This window comes from Macrotis lagotis, chromosome 6 (assembly GCF_037893015.1).
Source record: "Macrotis lagotis isolate mMagLag1 chromosome 6, bilby.v1.9.chrom.fasta, whole genome shotgun sequence".
Lineage (NCBI taxonomy): Eukaryota > Metazoa > Chordata > Mammalia > Peramelemorphia > Peramelidae > Macrotis > Macrotis lagotis.
In genome coordinates this window covers 35,587,721-35,608,009 of record NC_133663.1, presented here as the reverse complement: position 1 = coordinate 35,608,009, position 20,289 = coordinate 35,587,721, and the positions used below count along the sequence as shown (strand labels likewise).

General features: G+C 37.2%; 1 protein-coding gene across 14 annotated transcripts in view; it reads right to left on the bottom strand.

The window, feature by feature from the left end:
• NAALADL2 (N-acetylated alpha-linked acidic dipeptidase like 2) overlaps positions 1 to 20,289 on the bottom strand; it is a 1,546,126-nt gene that overhangs the window by 1,013,655 nt on the left and 512,182 nt on the right. For 2 of the 14 annotated variants that reach the window (XM_074190943.1, XM_074190950.1), the window contains one exon: positions 963 to 1,015. The exons of 10 other annotated variants lie outside the window; for them this stretch is intronic. The gene's annotated coding sequence lies outside the window, so the exon portion shown is untranslated. Of the gene's footprint in view, positions 1 to 962; positions 1,016 to 12,365; positions 16,580 to 20,289 lie in introns of those variants that run through there. 2 more of the 14 variants (XM_074190952.1, XM_074190953.1) reach the window with 2 other exon arrangements.

Below are 20,289 nucleotides of genomic sequence, written 5' to 3'. Positions count from 1 at the left end.
TCAAAATGATTCATCAGTGATGTTTCACCTGCACCGAGTGAGTCTGGCTGATGTGCCATCATCACTGACGGCATGTGAAAACATCAATTATTCTTGCATGAAATTGAACTTTATGAAGAGTGGGATGGTACAGATCATCCACAAATTCTAAAGTAGAATATAAATGTTTATCTTCACAGTTGGCATCATTTAAACATTTATCTATAATAATAAAACATTTATACACTAGCAATTCCTGATTTGGGAAAAGAAGGCAGGATACTTATGGGTTTCATGAAATATCTCTGCAGTTGACTAACATCTAAAAAATGATACCTCCTAAATTATATCCTCTTAACTCCAAGTTTTCATTCATTTAGATGGTAATAATAACAATAGTTGAATTTATCTAGTGCTTTCAGTTTTATTAGGCACTTGCTATACATTATCATATTCAATCCTTATAACCATCCTTGGAGATAAGACCACAGGTATTATCATTCCCATTTTGTAAATAAGAAAGTGAGGCCCAGAGCAGTTAAGTGAGCTACAAAACTGGTAATAACTCAAAAAAGAATTTGAAGTCAAGTCTTGTCTCATCTGACTTTCTCTAGTGGTCTTTTTCTTATGCCAAGTTGCTTCTCATCTGGTATTTTTATGTCATTTCTAGTTGTTTCTGCATGCTTGTTATCTAGGTAGTTTTGTTCCTTGTCATGTTTATTACCAGAAAGATGACATTTGTACTAAAAAGAAAAATCAAGTCATAAAAAGGAGCCAAATGAATTACCTAGCCCATATCAACCTTTTAGTGTGCTGTATATTCAACCCTAAACCTAAGGGCTACATGGGAAAAGACATCGTTAATTAATCATGATCCAAATTTCCCTTTCCTTCCACACTTCCCAAAGAACTTTCCTTCACAGAGAAATCATGATCACACAGCTTTGGAAAATGAGGAAATTGGACTCGATGACCTTTCTTACCTCTATCACCATTTATGACCTTAATGAACAATACATCAGGGGTTCTTCAATCTCTGTGAAAAGGGAGAAATCGGTCAATGACTTCTACCTAGCCTTTAAAGCTTTAAAAATCGGGGCTGCTAGGTGGAGTAGTGGATAGAGCACCTTTCTTCAAATCTGAACTCAGACACTTAATTACCTAGCTGTGTGGCCTTGGGCAAGTCACTTAACCCCACTGCCTTACTAAAAAAAAACCCTAAAACTTTAAAAATGTTAGTTGGCCAATGAGCATTCATTAAATGCTTACTCTGAGCTAGGCACAATGCTGAGTGCTGGGAGAATCAAACAAGAATGCAAAAGTAGACTTCAAGGAGCGTGCAGTCTAATGGGGGAGCTGATAAGGGCTGAGAGGCCCAGCAAATGTGCCCCACCCCACTCCAACCTTGGAGACTTTGGTGGGGCTATTTCTAAGCATAGATAGTAAATATGTACATCATTGATTCCTATTTCAGCAGAAACAAGTTGATGAAACAACAGGCATTTTATTTATTTTTACTTTTTAGGTTTTTGGAAGGCAAATTGGGTTAAGTGGTTTGCCTAAGGCCACACAGCCAAGGTCATATTTGAACTCAGGTCCTCCTGACTCCAGGGCTGGTGCTCTATCCACTGCGCCACCTAGCCACCCCACCACAGGCATTTTAAATAGTTTTTTTGAATGCTTAGTTTTTCTACTTAAAAGGCGGAAAATATTTGCAAAAATGTCTATGCATTACCACTACCTGTGATTTGATTGGATCAATGTCAATTGGGTGAAGAAATTCTGCCAGGATGAATAGGGGTGCTAACCATCATAAAGTATCATAGAAATTGAGGCACAGTGAAATAACATTTTACAAACCCTTGTTAAAAATTCTCTGACTTTGGTGCTTTCAGATATGACACATTTCAAATCCAGATATGTTGAACATTATACAAGGAAATGTCACATGCTGCTTTCCAGACCCCTGACTTGAAAGTCAATATGCTACCACTTAGGTTCTAGATTGGGTTAATGAGAAGATGGGTCTGCTAATCACAACATCACTGGCATACACTTCAGAGTATTGATTGTGTATTGAACAAGCCAACATTTTATCATTAACTCCCTCTCTTCTAAATCCTCTGTATTCTGGTTTCCGACCTCATCAATCAAGGGAAATGAAATCACAAGTCACTAGTGATCTCTTCATTGTCAATTCTAAAAGCCTTTTCTATGTCCACACACTGCTCAACCACTCTGAAGCTATGAATACCTTTGTCCATTCTCTCCTCCAGATAGTCTCCTGGCATTGTTCTCTCCTGGCTCTTATCTCACTTGTCAGAGAGCAGCTTCTCATTCTTTGTTAGATCACTGATGAATGTCATATCCTAACTATGGATGTACCCCCAGGTTCTATGCTCAGTTCTTTTCTCTTAGTTTCCTCATTAGCTGTCTCAGCTAAATTAGCTCTATACAGACAACCATATTCAGGTCTAGTTTCTCTCCTCACCTCCAGTCCCACATCATTAATTAACTCTTCAAAATGTTGGACTGGATATCACATAGGCAACACAATATGTCCAAAACAGAATTCACTGTCTTTTCTCTTAAATCCACCCTCTTCCAAACTTCCTTATTCACCATTATTCTTCCAGTCAGTCAAGTTAAAATATATGGGTCATTACTGCCTTCACACACTCAGACCAAGTATGCAAATTAGTTGTTGAATTTTATTGTATTTATAACACTTATACAGGCATCCTTTTAGCTCCAGTCACAGAGCTACTATTCCAATGAAGTCTCTCATCACCTCTCACCTGGGCTATTGCAATAATTTTCTTAAGTAGTTGCTCTTTCTAATGATGATCTCCGCTTTGGTCCACACTCCATACAACCACAAAATTGTTTTTCAAACCCAAGATTGATCACGTCAACCCCCTACTATATTATTCAATAAACAATGGTGGCTCCCTAGTAACACCAGGATCAATTATATGCTGCTTAGAATTTAAGGTCTCACAACCTGGTTCCTTCCTATTTTTCCACATTTATTTCATATAACTGCCTTCCAAGCATTCTTTGTTCTAGAAAAACTGGCTTTCTTGTGTGTCCTCATAGAAAAACACTCCATTTCCCATGTCTTTATTTAAAATTAAATTTTGTTTTGTTTCAGTCGGCAAAAATCTCTTTCTCTCCTACTCCCTCCCAAACTGAAAAGAAGAAAAAAATAAAAATAGAAAAAAAAATTATTACCGACTCCTGCCCTAGCCATGTCCAAAGAAAATATCTCAATCTGCACTGAGTCCTTCTTTCCATCAAGATATGGTATTTCAAATTCAATCTTCCAGAATCTTGGTTGTTCATTATGCTAATGACAACTCCTAAGACTTTCAAAGTTGCTTCTCTTTGCTATCAACACACAAATCCTTGATTCTGCATAAGTTTATGCAAGCCTTCCCAGGTTCCTCTGAAACTTTGCCCTTGCTTCATACAGCAAAATAGTATCCCATCATATATAACACTTAACTTGTTTGGTCATCCCCCAATTGATGGGCACTCCTCTTAGTTGATGATTCTTTGCCAACACAAAGAGAGCTGCTGTAAAAATTGTTTTGTACATCCTTAGTTTTTTGTTTTGCTTAGGACAGATCCCTCTATTAATATGTCTCCCTCTTCTTATTCCTGCCTTCTCCTCTTTTCCTTTTGTTTCCCTATTAAGTGAAATATATAAATTTTTTACCCAGTTGTGGTTATGTGTATGAATTGTTTTTTCTCCTTTTTCTAGCCCAGATGACAATAAAGTTCAAGTGTCACCTGTTTCTTCTATTTTTTCCTCTTTTTTATGGTAAAAACATCTTGTATATGCCATTATGTGTGGTACTTTTCCCCACCCTTCATCTCTTTTGCCAGCTAGTGTTTTCTTCTTTCTGTTTCTTTCCATTCTTCTTTTTAAGATCCAGAAGAAATACTAGAACCACTTCCACTACATCAGATTGATTCTACAACCCTTCATGATTGGATTCTGAAGAGACATAAATAGCATCTCACCATATTTATTCTATTTTTAGTCCTTTATTATTGTTCACTCATGCTTATATTCATGTGTATATGTGCTTGTTTTTTCTTGACTCTTATGTGTATCCTTCACAGAAGATGTGAAGGAAGTATGTGCACTTCATCAAGAATTTTTGGAAGATTTCTATTTCATTAAAGTTCCGATTTTGTCCCAATCTAAGATTCTACTGACTTTTGCTTGGGAAGTCATTCCTGTTTGTAAAACTATACACTCTAGAACTTTGTATTCTCAGTTCTTTTTTTCTGTAGCTGCTAAACCATGTGTAATCCTGACTGGCTTTTCAGTATTGGACCTTTTTTTTCCCTTTTTCGATGTTTAAAATATTTTTTTTCCTTTGACCTAGTTACTTTGCATTTGGGCTATAATATTCATGGAGGGATAGATTTGGGGGGTTCTTTTAAGAGATACTAGGAAACTTATTCCATTTCTATTTTTCTGGATCTAAGATATCTGGGAAATTTTCCTTTAGGATTGCTTGAAATAAGATATCTAGGTTCTTCATTTGATCATGAATTTTTGGCAGACCAATGATTCTTTTTTTTTAAGGTTTTTGCAAGGCAATGGGGTTAAGTGACTTGCCCAAGGCCACACAGCTAGGTAATTATTAAGCCCCTGAGGTCGTATTCTAACTCAGGTACTGACTCCAGGGCCAGTGCTCTATCCACTGCGCCACCTAGCTGCCCCAGACCAATGATTCTTAAATTAACTCTCCTCAGCTTCTTTTCCAGATCAATTGTTTTTACTATGACATGTATTATATTTTGTTCTATTTTTTAGTCTTTTATATTTAATTTTTTTTGTATCTTAGAGACATTAGTATCTATTCTAATTTTCAAGGAGTTTGTTGCTTGGGTAGAATTCAATACGTTTTGTAACAAAGTTTAATTCCTTTTCTGTTTTTTCTTCCACAGCTCATATTTATTTTCCACTTTTTCTCTAGTCATCTCAGTTGATTTATAAAGACAATTTAATGAGTAAAACAAATAGATGGACCCAAGCAAAACATTTGCAAAGAATCTTTTCATTAATCAAGAATAAAAGGGGGAGATCTGAAGATGATCAGGTATCATTTACTAGCAATCCACCTGCATTATTCCCATGACCTGCCAGGAAGCTTCTGAGAATCCAAAATCTTTTGGTTCCAGGGGGAGCTTGATTGAAAAGCTGAATAGAATAATTCAGTCCCATAACTGACTATTAGACTATCTATAGACAGTTTAACTATACTGGACTGGCACCAATTTGTCACCAGGAAATCACATACTTGTGTTTTGTCCAGGGTTGCTGGAGCATTGTGCTACTTCATGGAATCCAAAAGACCAAGGACTCCCATAGTATCCAGACCATCACCATAAGTCCTGTTTCCTATAAAATCAGGTCATAGGTGCAAAAGGTTTGAGAAAAGGCAGTCCCAAAGATAACTTTTTACAACATTGCTCTCACTGTAATAAATATCATTCATTTGATGCCATGGTTGTCTTTGAATGTAAAGGACAATGACAACAAAAAATAAGCAAGCAAACAAAAAACCAAACAAACCAGTTTCATGTCCTCTAAAAATTTTAGTACCTTTTATGTCTGAAATGCACTTTTCTTTGAGTCTCTTCATAACTGTTTTGAAATCATTTTCTTCTTCTGGGTTTATGTTTTGAACATACCTGCTAACATATAGTTTTGTTTTTTTTTTTTACCATAGGATTCTTTTTGGCTTGTTTGCTCATCATTCCAAGCTTCTTTTTGACTTTAGGTCTTAATGCTCAGCTTTTGGTTTTTCTACCGGCAATGTCTCAGTTGAATTTTTGTTCTCTTAAGTCATTGTTGATTTCTTGGGTATGGCATTGATTATTGTGCTATTCCAAGTTCTTGGGAATAACTCAAACTGGGTAACTAGTGGTCTGAAATGGGGCAAAAAAAAAGTCTTATTTCTACACTCTTTATTTGAATTTATAATGTTTTTCTGAAGTTTGGCTGTGAGCAGCACACCTGTAAACCTTGCTCTGGTTATATTTCCAGTAGATAGTTGCTATACTCAGACACTATAAATCAGCTAGAAAGCTTTACTGGTTCATAGCAAAAAACAAAAACTTCAAACTCCTCTTGGGCAATTTTAGAGTTCTGCCCTGATCAGTATTTAGATTGGACCAATGGCTCAAATTAGGATACCATTCTGCTTCTGTCATTTGGGTTATACAGCTTGATTCTTATTTCTAGTTGAATATCCAAGGTCCTGCATCTAATACTCACTATGGAACATCATTTTTAAACCCAGGTATCCTCCTCCCACCCCAATGAATATATGATTCAGAACTGAGTAGTAAGAGGCAAAACTGCCAGTTTTCACCGAATCCTGAAGCCTTCACAAGCTTAAGGTACTCTTGTACTGTACCTAGGATCTTGTTCTGGTGCATAACACCTCCATGGGCTGGAATGCTCCATCATTCTGCACAGTTCTGGCCAGACTACATCACCTCCCTGATGATCACGGTCTTCTTCAAAAATGAAGGACAAACACCAGAGATATATGTGTGTGTGTGTGTGTGTATATATATATATATATATATATATATATATATATATATATATATAATGTGTATGTAGGTATGTATATACATATATACATTCATATCTATATTGATAGTTATATGTACATATATGTTATCTTTTTAATAACATTTTATAAGATTCTTCAGGGAAGTGATTGCTTAATTGTTTTCTTGATATCTCAATCCTTTGCAAGATGATTGGTACATAGTAGTTTCATCAAAGGATTAAATGATTATGTAAAACATGTTAACACTAGATAAGTAAAAGACCAATTATTAGATTATCCACATAATTTTAAGAAGAGAAGGTATTTTTCTATTATTTTTTCTCTTTGGTTCCTTATAAAGATTAGTTTATCATATTTATTTTTTTCTGACTCTCAGAGTAAGCTCTGTTTTCTGTGCAGGTACAAAATAGTCTTTCAGGAGTTTTAAAGACAAGTAATTTTCAGGAGGTTTTAATTCTGCTGAGGACCAGGAGAATAGGTTAATTAAATGGGAACATTTCTACATGGTGGGCTTTCTTTCCCTAATTACTCTGACCCTTGTGATCTCTCCTTTTGCCATACTCCCCAGGTAGTCTCTCTAGTCCATGCCAGGATACTTTTGTCGTCTTGAATTGTAATCTAATTATTTCAGGTGTGTCTAACGTACCCCAACAGATTCTGAGTTCCTAGGGAAAGGAATCAAAGCCATACATACTTCTTCATCATAGTATTTAGCAAATAGCAGATACTTGATCAGTAATAGATGATAGATTCATATGAAAATTAGAGAGATTGAGTGTAAATACAAAAGGGTGATGTAAATATGGATTGAATTGCCCAGGCTACCCACTAACAACTACAGGAAAACTGGTGCTTCTTGTCTAGTCACATATAAGTATGTTTTCAAAACTTGAAAGGGAGAGGATTGATTATAAAACTCACTGTTATTTCACATAATACATGTCTAATAGCTAAGGATATAATAAAATCAATTATGTCTCCATCTAGATTAAATTAGCAGCAGGTTTATAATAAACATATAATTATGAACTCTCTCTATTATTTTATTTTTCGATCTTTTTGAAACTCTTCTTTCTAAAAAAATTCAACTGAAGATAGCCTAAAAAGGGAGTAGCATCATCATTGTTTCATTATCTTTAATATATAAATTCACTGTTTCTTTATATTTGACTACATATAATCAATCCATGTACATTTTTCTAAAACCCATAATAGCACATGACCCAAAGGGGTCATGAACACTCAACAATCACAAAATTAAGTGCACGGGCCAGAAAGACAAAAAAAAATGAAGTAATTTTTGACCTGTCCTTCTGCAGAGTACATTTGTGAAATGGATAAGAAAATACAATTTGAAGGGGGACCACTGCTCTGCCTCATAGTAACTTGGATTAATACAACAGAGCCGATTAGAGAGGCTTCCTGAAAGAAGGGCAGCAGAACTGTAACTTGACCAGAGATAAGGAGCACATGAATATATTCCAGACTTGCAGGATAGGTCAGATGAAATGTTGAGTTCTGTGAAAAGCTAGCCATCCAATTTGGCTGAATGCCTGAAATATGAGCCTTATGCATTCAGCTTTGACATCCTTTTCTACGGAAGGAAGGGGAAAGGGTTAAGGAGGAAATAAAGTAGTTTGAACAGGTCGTTCCCCCCTTTTTTGTTTTGTAGTGAAAACCATCTTATTTTTAAAAGACAGATTAGCTTAATATTCTCTATCCCTGAAGAATCCACTCTATCTGATTTCTTTTCTGCCCATGCCAGATACGCAAAGAGAGAAAAAGTCATAAAACCAGAGGTTTTCATCAATGACAATTTCTAGCTTGTAACTTCTGATGAACCATTGCTGTTGCTCATTGCTGCTTCTTTTGCTCCCTTATTACATCTCTATTATGGTTCCCCCCCAGTAGTTACTCTAAACCTTTTCTTCCTTCATCACAGCGCCCTCACTTCCTATATTTGCATCAGATGGCCTGTAGCCTTCCACACTGTCTCACCCCTAGCTGCCAAATTCAGAAGGGGGGAAATAGGCAGAAGAAGCATATGGTAGACATAGTGAACAATTGAAACAAAGGCCTGAAGGAAGTGGATCACAAAGGCATGAGGATTTGTCAGTGTGACTGAGAAGTAAAGTATGTGAATGGAAGTTAATATGAGATAAAGCTAGAAAAGGAACATTCTATCTGTTTGTTGAGTACACTTGATAGATTGTAAATATCCTAAGGATCTGAACTTGGTGTTCAATAATCCTAGAAATAACACCAAGTTCACATCCTCAGGAGAATAAAGAAGAGATTCACTTATTTTCTTTTCTGTTCCATTCAAAAGGATAAGAGCCAAATAAAAATTGTTGGTTCTGAATTTAGGTTCTTCACTGACAAATGCACTGATTTAGCTCCTGCTTTCTTTCAACAGCTGCACTATAAGCTGAGGTTGATAATGGAAACTTTGATCTACCTTTAATAATGGAAATTCTATCCCTCAGGCTCCAGAAATAAGAGAGACTTCAAGGGGTGTGTGTGAGTGTGTGTGTGTGTGTGTGTGTGTTTTGTGTGTAAGGTGAAAAGGAAACACAACATGTATAATATTATATATAGGGGCAGCTAGGTGGTACAGTGGATAGAGCACCGGCCCTGGAGTCAGGAGTACATGAGTTCAAATCCAGCCTCAGACACTTAATGATTACCTAGCTGTGTGGCCTTGGGCAAGCCATTTAACCCCATTGCCTTGCAAAAAAACCCCTAAAAATAATAATAATAATACATATATATATACATATATAATTATATAACAACATATATAATGGACTATAAATAGGAATAACAGAGATCTCAAAAGGAGAAAAGGAATAATCTCTCCCTGGGGATAGCCTTCAATGACTGGTTCAACAGCTGATTAAAATATCTTCAGGAGAATCCATCATCTTTCTAGACAGGATCAACTGTATTGAATGAATGATCAAGACATTTACTAGGCTATTACTATGCTCATCAATAGATGGCATAGTAGGCAGAGTACCGGGCTTGAAGCTATAAAGACCTGAGTTCGAATCTGCTTTCTAACATTTACTAGCTGTGGGACCCTGGACAAGTTATTTAAATCTGTTTACCTCAGTTTCTTCATCTGTAAAATGAACTGGAGAAGGAAACCGCAAAGCACTCCAGCATCTTTTGCCAAGAAAACCCCAAAAGAGGTCACAAAGAGTTGGAAATGACTGAAACAACTGAATGATAACAAGTACTGTGCTAAGTAAGGATACAAATAGATAAATAAGCTTAAGTCTGATCTCAAGACGTTCTCATTCTTATGAGGACATACATTTACTTCCTTTTCTCATTCATTTAAGTCTTGGACTTCTCCATCAAAATCCAGTTCATAGAATCTTAGCTTAAGAGTTGAATAAACATCAGACAGGGAACAGTTCTTCATTTTACAGATCAAAAAACTGAAATCCATGATGAAGAAATGATTTGCCCAAAGGCAGATGGACAGGTTCAGGATTTGAGCACAAGACGTTGGGATATAGGATCACATACTTTGAATTTATAAAATACCCTTAGAAGACATCTAGTCTAAAGGAATTTTACAGGCTGAGGAAAATGAGGTGAGTGAGAGGAGGTGACTTGCCCAATAGAGTCAAAGAACAAGTAGATCCTTGTCCAAAAGACAAGTATCAGAGAAAGGCAGATTCTAAAATTACAGATTTAGAGTTGGAGGGGATCTTAGAGTTTGTCTAATTCACTGTCTTATTTTTCAGATGGAGAAACTGAGGCTTTTAAAGGTAAAGGATTAGCTTAAGATAGTAAGTGACAGGGGCAGCTAGGTGACACAGTGGATAGAGCACTGGCTCTGGAGTCAGAAGGACATGAGTTCAAATTTGGCCTCAGACACTTAATAATAGTTACCTAGCTGTGTGACCTTGGGCAAGTCACTTAACCCCAATGCCTTGCAAAAACTGAAATCAAAAAAAAAAGATAATAAGTGACCTAGTTAAAATGTGAACCCATTTCCTCTTTCCCAGTGCTAGGCTCTTTCTACTATACCATGCTGCTGCTTGTAATCCAATTTATATAATTTAATTCATAAAATTCACTTTATAATTTTACCTGATTAAATATGCTATTTAACTTATTAAATCAAATTGATCAATTATTTAGCTTTTGCACTTTTAATCTTTTTTTAGCAGAGTGAGGAGAGTTAGACTAACAACATTTATAGACACGAAATATTATTAGAACTGGATGTATGTAGATGAACGGATCATTGGCCAGAAGGTAACAGAACAGGACAGACTATTTGGGCAAGGGATCCATACAATAATTCCACCAGTCAAAAAGGAGTGGGTGAGTTAAGATCTGCTCTTTCCAAGGCCTTTTTTTTGATCCTCATGCTCAATTTCTCTCCAATATTCCACAATTGTGATCTCTCTCTCTCTACTCTATTTTCTCCCGATTCTCTTTCTACCTGTCTGACCACTCCATCTTAGTCTCCTTTGCTGATCTGTCTTTGATATGATGTCTACTACATCTGAGGGTCTCCCAAGCTCCCTTCCTTCTCTTTTCCCTCAATACTATATCATTAGGTGATCTGATATCCTCAGTTTCCATGAGTTTAATTACAACTTTTTATGCAGATGGTTCCTAGCTCTATAGCTTCAGCCCTAATCTCAATCTTAAATTCCAGCATCCCCAAATGTCTGATATCCCATATCATCTGAAATTCCACATGTCCCCAATAAAGCTCCTTATCTGGTCATTCTTTCAAACTATCTTTTCTTCTAAATTTCCCTATTACTTCCCAGGACACAATCATTTTCTCAGGTACCTAAGTTCACGACCTTGGTGTCACCATTGACTCCTTTTTCACCTACATCATACATCCAATCTGTTGCTAAATTTTGTCATTTCTACCTTCACTAGCCCTTTCTCCCCATTTGTACAAGACCTAGTCTAGTTCAGGTTTCTCTCCTCTCCACTCCCTTCTCTTCTCCCCCCTCTCCTCCCCCCACCCCCTTTCTTTCTTTCCCCTTCTCTGATTTTCTTCTCTCCCTGTCTCTTTATCCCTCTTTGACTTTTTTAAGCTTTCAAGGCAAAATTTTCCCATAGGTACCCAGATTCTAGAGCTAGAATTTTTCTCTTGTTCCAACTTGGTCTTCTCTGAAGCTAATTTTAGAGAAGAATTCTGGTACCTCCTGTCCTCATCATATTGTTTTCAGAAGAAATACTTCATAAAATGCAAAGTATGACTGAAATATATGAGCTCTGACAATCATCAGTGACTACAATAGCAGATAGCATGTTGAGGAAAGATGGAAGGAGATAACTCTGAGGATAACAGAGAGGATCCTGAGCTAACCCGTAAAGCAAGTTATGAAATCAAAGAAGAGGAGGCAAGGAGAACAGCTAGGCCAGGTCATAGGAAGGCGGAGAGACAGTGTTAGGTTTGGGATAGAACCAGTAGACCTGTCTGGGTGGGACATAGGGGAGAGTAATGAGAACTAAGGCTGGAACAGTGGGCAGAAGACAGATGCCAAAAGACTTTATAAAATGGAGGACTCAACTATTCTAGCTATGAACTCTGAGCTCCTCTTTTAGGAAACCTGAATAAATAATGGCCACTGAAGAACCAGACAATATTAAGTCCTATAAGAGAAGATGGTGAAGCCACTTTGCAGTAGATAATACAGAACAAAAGCAAAAACTTAAAATTAAATGAAAAAGTCAGATTAATCTGAGATGACATCAGAACACAAAACTAGAAAGAATTCAAAATAATACCTCTCTTTTACTTCATTTCTTGTTTATTTAGTTCTTCTGCATTTCTGACGTTGGCAATGAACCCTGAACTGGAGCCGAGAGAAAAAAAATGTGTCTGGCCTACACCACATGTGTTCAGTTATGGAAGGAAGCCCAAGCTGGGTACAGCCAAAGGTTTGCTCTCCACAGTTCAGAGAGCCCAGTTGGCCAGTTCCCTGGTTTGCCTCCTGCAGGACTGAACAATTTAGATCCAAAGAGGGGGAGGGGAAGCTATCTTCTCCATAGGTGGAAAGACTGGCTGTCTTTTGTTTGGTTTTTAAGGGGGATGCTATTTCCAAAGGAAGAATGTTGTTGAAATCTGTTATTTAGGAAGGGGAAGCCCCTCTAAGAAGTTAATATATACTAGATAAATTTTCTTTACAGATAGTCATACAGGTAAAGTTAGGAGTGATAAGTCTAAATGAGGTCAGAGTGAGAGGAAGGGAAAAAGAATGAGACTGGAATAGGATGGACATCTGACAGAAAGGGGAAGAGAGTTTCAGAGCAGGTGCCTATGGTTGATCCAGGCAGACAACAGGAAACAAGGAGAAAGGTGAAGGAAGGGCTGATGAGGACAAAGCTGGTCTGAAGGAGAGCTCCTTCAAGACATTTTGTTTCATCATTGCAATCCACAATATTTATGGAGCATCTTGTATATGGACCTTGGATTTCATTGGTCCTAAAGATAACTGAGAAGGAAGTTTTGCTTACCAATACAAGCAAATGGACACCTTCTCTGAAACATATAATTGTGGCAAGTTGCCTGGAGTTAGGAGAGGTAAATCTATCTACTTGTGTAAGATCACAAAGTTTGGATGATTTAGAAGCAGCACTCAAACCCAGATCTTTCTGAGCTATGGAGAAAATCTCTCTTTTGTCTTTCACTTAATAAATGTTTGACTTGAATTTGCAGAGATCTGTATTACCTTATTCATGTATACACTCACTGAGAAGTATTTATAAAGTTCCTACTAGGTCCAAATGAGTTAACGTCTTTAATAAGCACGTACTATTTATTAAGCAAGTTAAAACAAGTTGATAAGACTACATTTTATCTGCAAAACACTATGCTAAGTGCTAGGAAACTGAGTCAAAACAACAGACCCAGTGATTGTTCTCAAGAGAGTCACATTCTGCCAAAATGATTCAATAGATATGATAACAACTACTCCACAACCTGAAGACTGAAGAATAAGAGGAAAGGAACCAGAGTTAAGCCTTAAAGGAAGCTTGGGATCCCAAGGCAGAGAAGACATCCAAGATAGCAAGAGGCAAAAAGGAAGAACTCAGAGAGGGGAGGAACATTATCAGACATTTAGTAGCTGTTTGACCCTAAGTAAGTCATTTGCTCTCTCTGTGTCTGTTTCTTAACCTGTAAAATTAGGAGGTTGGTCATAATGACTCTAGGATCCTTTACAATTCAAAAGCTATGCTGCTATAATGACCCTACAGTCTTATAACCAGTGTGTAAGAAGATTATTTTGGCATCTGAGTCATTCTTTCATTCCTTTGTTCAAAAAATATCAGCCAATACTCATTGGGACCATATAGTCCAGATAAGGGATGGGCCCAGAGCCTTTGTAGTCTGGCACTATACCAGGGAGATAGCAGAAGGACTAAGATTACTTGGGCTACCTTAATTCAACATTTCACCAAATTAAAGTGTAAAAGAAAAACAGAGCACGCATTTTAATGAAGTAGGCTGAGATAGTCCTAGGTGAAAAGTTGGATTTTAGGATGAGATAAGATGATATGTGGGCTTAACCCAAAAGATCACAGGTATTTAATTCTCATTTTAAAGTTTTGATTGTTATTTTTTAAAGGATCATTTGTTGGGAAACGTGAAAGCACAATCTGAGAACAGAACGAGTAAGGTCATTTTCATCGTGCCCTCCCACCTACCCTCTTTTATCTCTTCATTTATTTCTCCATTGGTTTAATTTGCACTGTCCACAGGAACTCCCTGAAAGAGCAAATTCATTTTTTTTTCTGATTATCAGGTAACCACAAAGCAGCTACTGCCTTAAATAGCCTCCACTAAGAAGAAGGTTAATTCTATAATGTTTCCAAATGAAGACATCCAAAGTTATTTCTTTGGGACCACAGAAGGAAGGAAATCATCCAAGCTATTCCTCTATAATCCACTTGTTATTGAAGGAGAATAAGCATTCTTAGAGGTGGGAAAGTGGAACATTGGATACACGTATCACACCTTGGGCAAAGGTATACAATTGCATATGGCAGATCATGTTTAGGGAATAGCAACCATGCAGTTGGCTTGGAAAATGGAGCTTTATTAGGAGAAAGGAAGGTAAATGGATCTGTGTTTTCATGGTGTAGGAAAAGTCCTTTGTTAGTTATCCTTTCTACCACTCATGGTCTGTCTAGAGAGCTCTGGGAGATTCACTGAAGTCTCTGGGATCACATAGACCCTATATGTGAGAGGGGGGAAATGAAACCCAGGTCTTCCTGGCTGTAAAGACAGGCTCCTAACCACGATACCATCCCTCCACTATGTTTTGTTGTTGCTGCTTTAAATAACCACAACTGCTAAATCAGAATGAAGAAAAGCCCTGGAATTCTTTTACACATACCATTGGGGACACATGATTAGTTCATAATTTTATAGGATGTATTATAAGATAATAAGAATAGGACTAAATTTGAAGCCAGTCCTTGCTTCACTATTGGCTGACCAATGTGACCTTGGTCCAGTCACTTTTCTGAGCTAGGTCTTCTTCCATAAAATAAGATTTGGAATGGCTTAAGTCTTGGGTTTCTTCTACCTCTTTAGATATATCATTCCATGACTTAATTCCATATTTATCAACACAAAATCTATTGGGAGAAATTCAAAACAAATCATTTCCTTGTCAAGAGGAAGGATAAATCCACTGTATTCTACATGATGTCTGCCAGGACATCTTGAGAAAAGCTCCAGGCCCAATTTTTGAGAAGTCCTGGACAAGATTCACAAGGAGAAGCCCAGTATGAAGGGATCATGATCATAATACTGGAGGAAAACTGGTGTTGGTAGTAATAGAGATACATCAAAATTTGGAAATTCCTTTCTATATATTTTCAGGTTTCTGGCCATTTTGGGATTTAACAGTCTACACCAATGGCTTTTTTCTTAAGATCAGAGGGGAAAAAAAGAGGGTGATGGAGAAAAGGGGGGGAAGGGAAAAATGGCTAGACCTGGAATATTCAAAAACATGATAGTAACAACTAAATCTATGCTTAGAATCCATTTAGAGCATTCTCTCTTCCTCTCTCCCTTAGTGGAATGCGAATTGAATCAATGTGGTCATATTACACCGCAGTTCTTGGGCTGGTAGTGAGGCCAGGGGATTCTTCTGGAAGTAAGTCCCCCTCTGCTAGGTCTGTTCTTCATCCCACCTCAGACTAATCTCTGGAGCTTCTAGAACATGCCATTCTCACCAACCACCTGCAATCCTCTCACCCTGGGCTTTCTTCATCACTTGCCCTGAACACCTGTTGCAATGCCACCTGTCACTTTGGCAAAGGCTCTGGCCAGGGAATCCCCAGACCTCTTTCTTGTCCATGAAGACCAGCACTTCAATTAGGCCCATCGGGAGTCAAGAGGTGAGACTGAGTGAAGAAGCATTTGGTATTCAACAACCATATCAAAAATGGCTTGTCCCAGGTGACCTGGCACCATCTACATAGCCTGATCCTCTTGCCTCCTCTTTGGCTGGTTTCTGTAGCTCCGGCAAGATCACAGGCAACTGGTGAATGGGCTTGGAGCCCAGCTAATGGGCAGGTGTCTGTTGGCACCAGAACAGTCATTAAATGTCTCACCCACCTGCAATTCAACTACAATGGGAAAGGTTTGCTTCTTAAATGTTCCTCCAAATCCAAATCCAGTAAGTAGATTCATATTAATAACAGGTGACTTTAAAATAATAATAATAATTACTACTACTACTACTACTATTATTATATTTAACATTTAAATAGCACTTTAAGGTTTGAAAAGGGGTTTTTGGGAATATTATCTCATTTGATTCTCATAACAACACTATCAGGTAGGTGCTATTATTACTTGCATTTCACAAATAAAGAAACTAAGGCAGATAGAGACCCTTGCCCAGCGACACAGAGCTAATAAGCTTCTGAGGCTAGATTTGAACACTGAAGGCAGGCCTATTTCTCTCCCTATTGGGTCAACTAGTACATATATATATATATATATATATATATATACACACACACACACACACACACACACACACACACACACACACACACATATCTCAAAATAACCTCAAAGTGTTGTTTTCTTTCATTTTAAATGTTCATTCTCACTTCACAATTGGGGAAACTGTGGCTGAGAGGGGTAAAGTCATTTGGTCAGTCACCCAGTTGGGAAGTATTCGAAGAAGGCTGGTAACCTAGGTCTCCCTTCAGTCCAGATCTTTCTAATTGAACCTCTTCTCTGGATCTAGTCCAGTTCATTGTGGAGGTTACAAAGAGACAGAACAAATGACCCAGAGCTCCAGGAGGTTCAGACATCAACAATGGGTCCAGAGAGTTAATGAGAATACAAAGGGCATAGACATGCAAGCTCTTTGGAGAACAGGCTCCCTGGGCAAGGTGTTTCTTCCAGGAAAAGTCTTTCTTATCATTATTAGGGAAGTCCTCCAACCTTCAGAAGCCTTGTAGGTTTTGAAATTTTAAACTGACCTTCCATTGTCAAACTTTGAACCTGATAGAATCTTTTCCTTAGTTCTTTTTATTCTTGACAAAAAATTGGGGAGCAAGGGGAGAGGAAGGAGGGGGAGGGTGGAATTTCAGGAATTTAATGGTTAATTCAGAAGAGAAGTACTTTCTCCTATAAGATGTGTGATTAGAATCTCTATTTAACATCTTCATAGATGTTTAAGAAGATCCATGAATAGAAAACTGAATTTAAAGCCAATAAGACTTTGGCTTGAGGACCCACTCTGACATGTCTTGGCTGCATGACCCTTATCAAGTCATTGCTGAGTACTCCATTGGTGAAAAGGTGTCATTCTCCATTACTAGAGGTGAGTTTCTTCACCTTCCAATGAAATCTAACATCAGATATCTATCCAAGAAGCACAAATGGATATTTCAAGGTCTTCTAGGGGGAACAAAACCAAAAACAATAAAAAGGCAGAATAAATTCAAATATCTACAGTAGAAATATGATGTAGTTACAAAAACTCATTTAATGTCCATGTATTTAACCTCTTCTGGTTAAATGCCCCTATCAATTTCCCAACTTAAGATCATTCATGTTTTATTATCATAAAATGTAAAAAAGTGTATAGTAGCATCCATAATACCATGGGATAATATGCTATCTGTAGCAGTATAAATAATATCTGTAGGATAAGTCAGTTCAAGCATCAATGGGACTCACTTGAGGACTCTTTGGGGGTTCCTGTGTAGTTACCACAAGCTCTGCATCCTCACCTGTATTTTTGTCTATAGTCTAGAACATTCTCTGGCTTCACCCTCAAATCCTGATCTCTTTGTTTCTGACTGTAACAATCTGACCTTGCTCCTCTCCAGAGGAATTTGTCAGGAGCTTCTTTACATGTGATTATCACATGCCACCTTCTAATGAACATGGGCAAATCAAGGGGTCATCCCCATTTCAGTCTGCATTAGGACACGGGAAACAAACAGGTGTTCAAACTCCAAGTGAATTAGATGCTACAGGAGAATAAGACATTTGCTCTCATGTAGGAAAAAAAAAACACATGCACATACACACACACACACACACACACACACACACACACACACACACACACACACACCTTTTACTAAATCTAGTGTCTATGATCAGGCACCATTTCAAATGAAAAAAAAAACATGTAAATCTGCTATTAAAATAGCCTTGCCTGGACCAGGTCTACAAAGAAGTCCCTTTTCACATCAGAGATGTCAAAAAGTCAATGGTTTTGGTTTAAGAAAAGAAAAGGGAAAAAAAAAAGAATCAGGGTTTGTCTGTTCCAAATGCTGATTTTCCTATTATGCTGTAAAAATGCATGTATTGAGTTTAAAAGGTTTTGTAACTCAAACTAAATGAAATAAAAGAATGCAATCAGCTGCATCCCAAATCAATATTAAAGATATTGCAAATATGGAATGCTTAACTGATTCATGTTCAGTTATCTTTAAAGATCCATTTGTTCTTTAACCAATGACTTTAATTACACCTTCAGTGAGGAAAGCAAGAAGTAACAGGTTTGCTGCTTATTAGCTTCCACCATGATAAAATAGGGAGCACGTCCTTGATGAAGCAGCAAACTCTCCTCTCCTCACCCCCCCATGCCCCCAACCCCATACACACTGCACACTTTTCTACACAGGGATAGATGTCACAGTCATTTGGGGAAATTTGATTTTTCTCCTGCAAAATTCAATAAGTTGTCCTTTTTTCTGCTAAGCAGTGTTTGCGTTTTTAAAACTAGGGTTCACTTCTAAAGAATTAACATTTATTTTGAAATCTCTTTTATGATACTGGAAAACCTTGGTTTTAAGGTAAGCAACCAGTTTGTGAGTGACTCAGATTTCCATCAAAGCACCTATGCTTATTATAGGAAGATATAATAAAAATTCATACATATAGTATATGATTAAAAATAAAAAAAATAAATGCCCATGTGACAAAACTGTATTCTGACTTTCCAAATTGGCAATCTACCCTCCACACCCAATTTAGGCACCTCTCCATTTAAGCCTGTTCTTCACCGACCATGGCAGTTACTGGCCTTTTGCCCTGAAGTACAATGAATGAATCAATCAATCAATGTCAAAATATTTAATAAGCACCAACAATATTCATGCCAACATACTAAGTGCTAGGCCCCTGACCTTAAACATTCTTATGGATAAAGACAACATATAAGAGGGGGAGGTTTATGGTGGGGGAGGGTACACATTTGACAACATGGCTTGAAAATGGCCAGAAAAGAAAGCCTGGTTCTTAGGGGAAAAAAAAAAATCAAAAAATAAAAACTGAGTAAGATATTTAATCCCTAATAAGCTGAGAGGAATAGAAGGATGATTAGAGAAATCTCACCTACTTAGCTTTAAAAGTCACCAAGATAAACTGAACTATTCCCCAGAGCACTGCAGACACTGGCTATTGAGTCCCTGTAAGTGATCTTCAAAAGTCTGTGAAAAATAGGAGAGGTGCTGTAGGGTTGGAGAACAAGTGTCTTTCCTTTTGTTTTCTTTTTGTTTGCAAAATAGTAGAGTTAAGTGACTTGCCCAAAGTCACATAACTAGGCATTATTAAGTTTCTGAGTCTGAATTTGAACTCAGGTCCTCCTGACTTTAGGACCAGAGTTCTATCCATTCACTGTGCCACCTAGCTGCCCCAAGTGTCTTCATTTTCAAAATATATGAAAATAACCTGCAAATTATAAATAAGTAATTTTGATTTCAATTCCTAATGACATTTTAGAACATGATATTTAGATGGATGTCTAATTCATATCTAGGAAAAAGGGAAGTAGTAATCATAAAGACCCTCCATATTTCATCAGTAATAAGTAATGCCATGGATATAATAATAATAATAATTATTATTATTATTATTATAACAACAACAATGTCCATGACCTGTAATTTCACTTGACAAAGTAAAAAAAAGGAAAGGTGGAATTTCTTCTTCCAAACCCCAAATCTGTGAAATGAACAACTCCCCCAAACACCAAATGGAAGACATCCAGGTCCCCCTTTTTTTCCCTTGGATTCAAATCATTAAAAAACATCAAAGATTTCACAAGGCTTAACATTAGCGGCATCCCAAAGTTGTGTTTCTAATATCTGGAAGACTCAAATGTCCATAAATATGTTTTTAATCATAAAATACTTTGTGGTAGTTAAACAACTGAGTAAC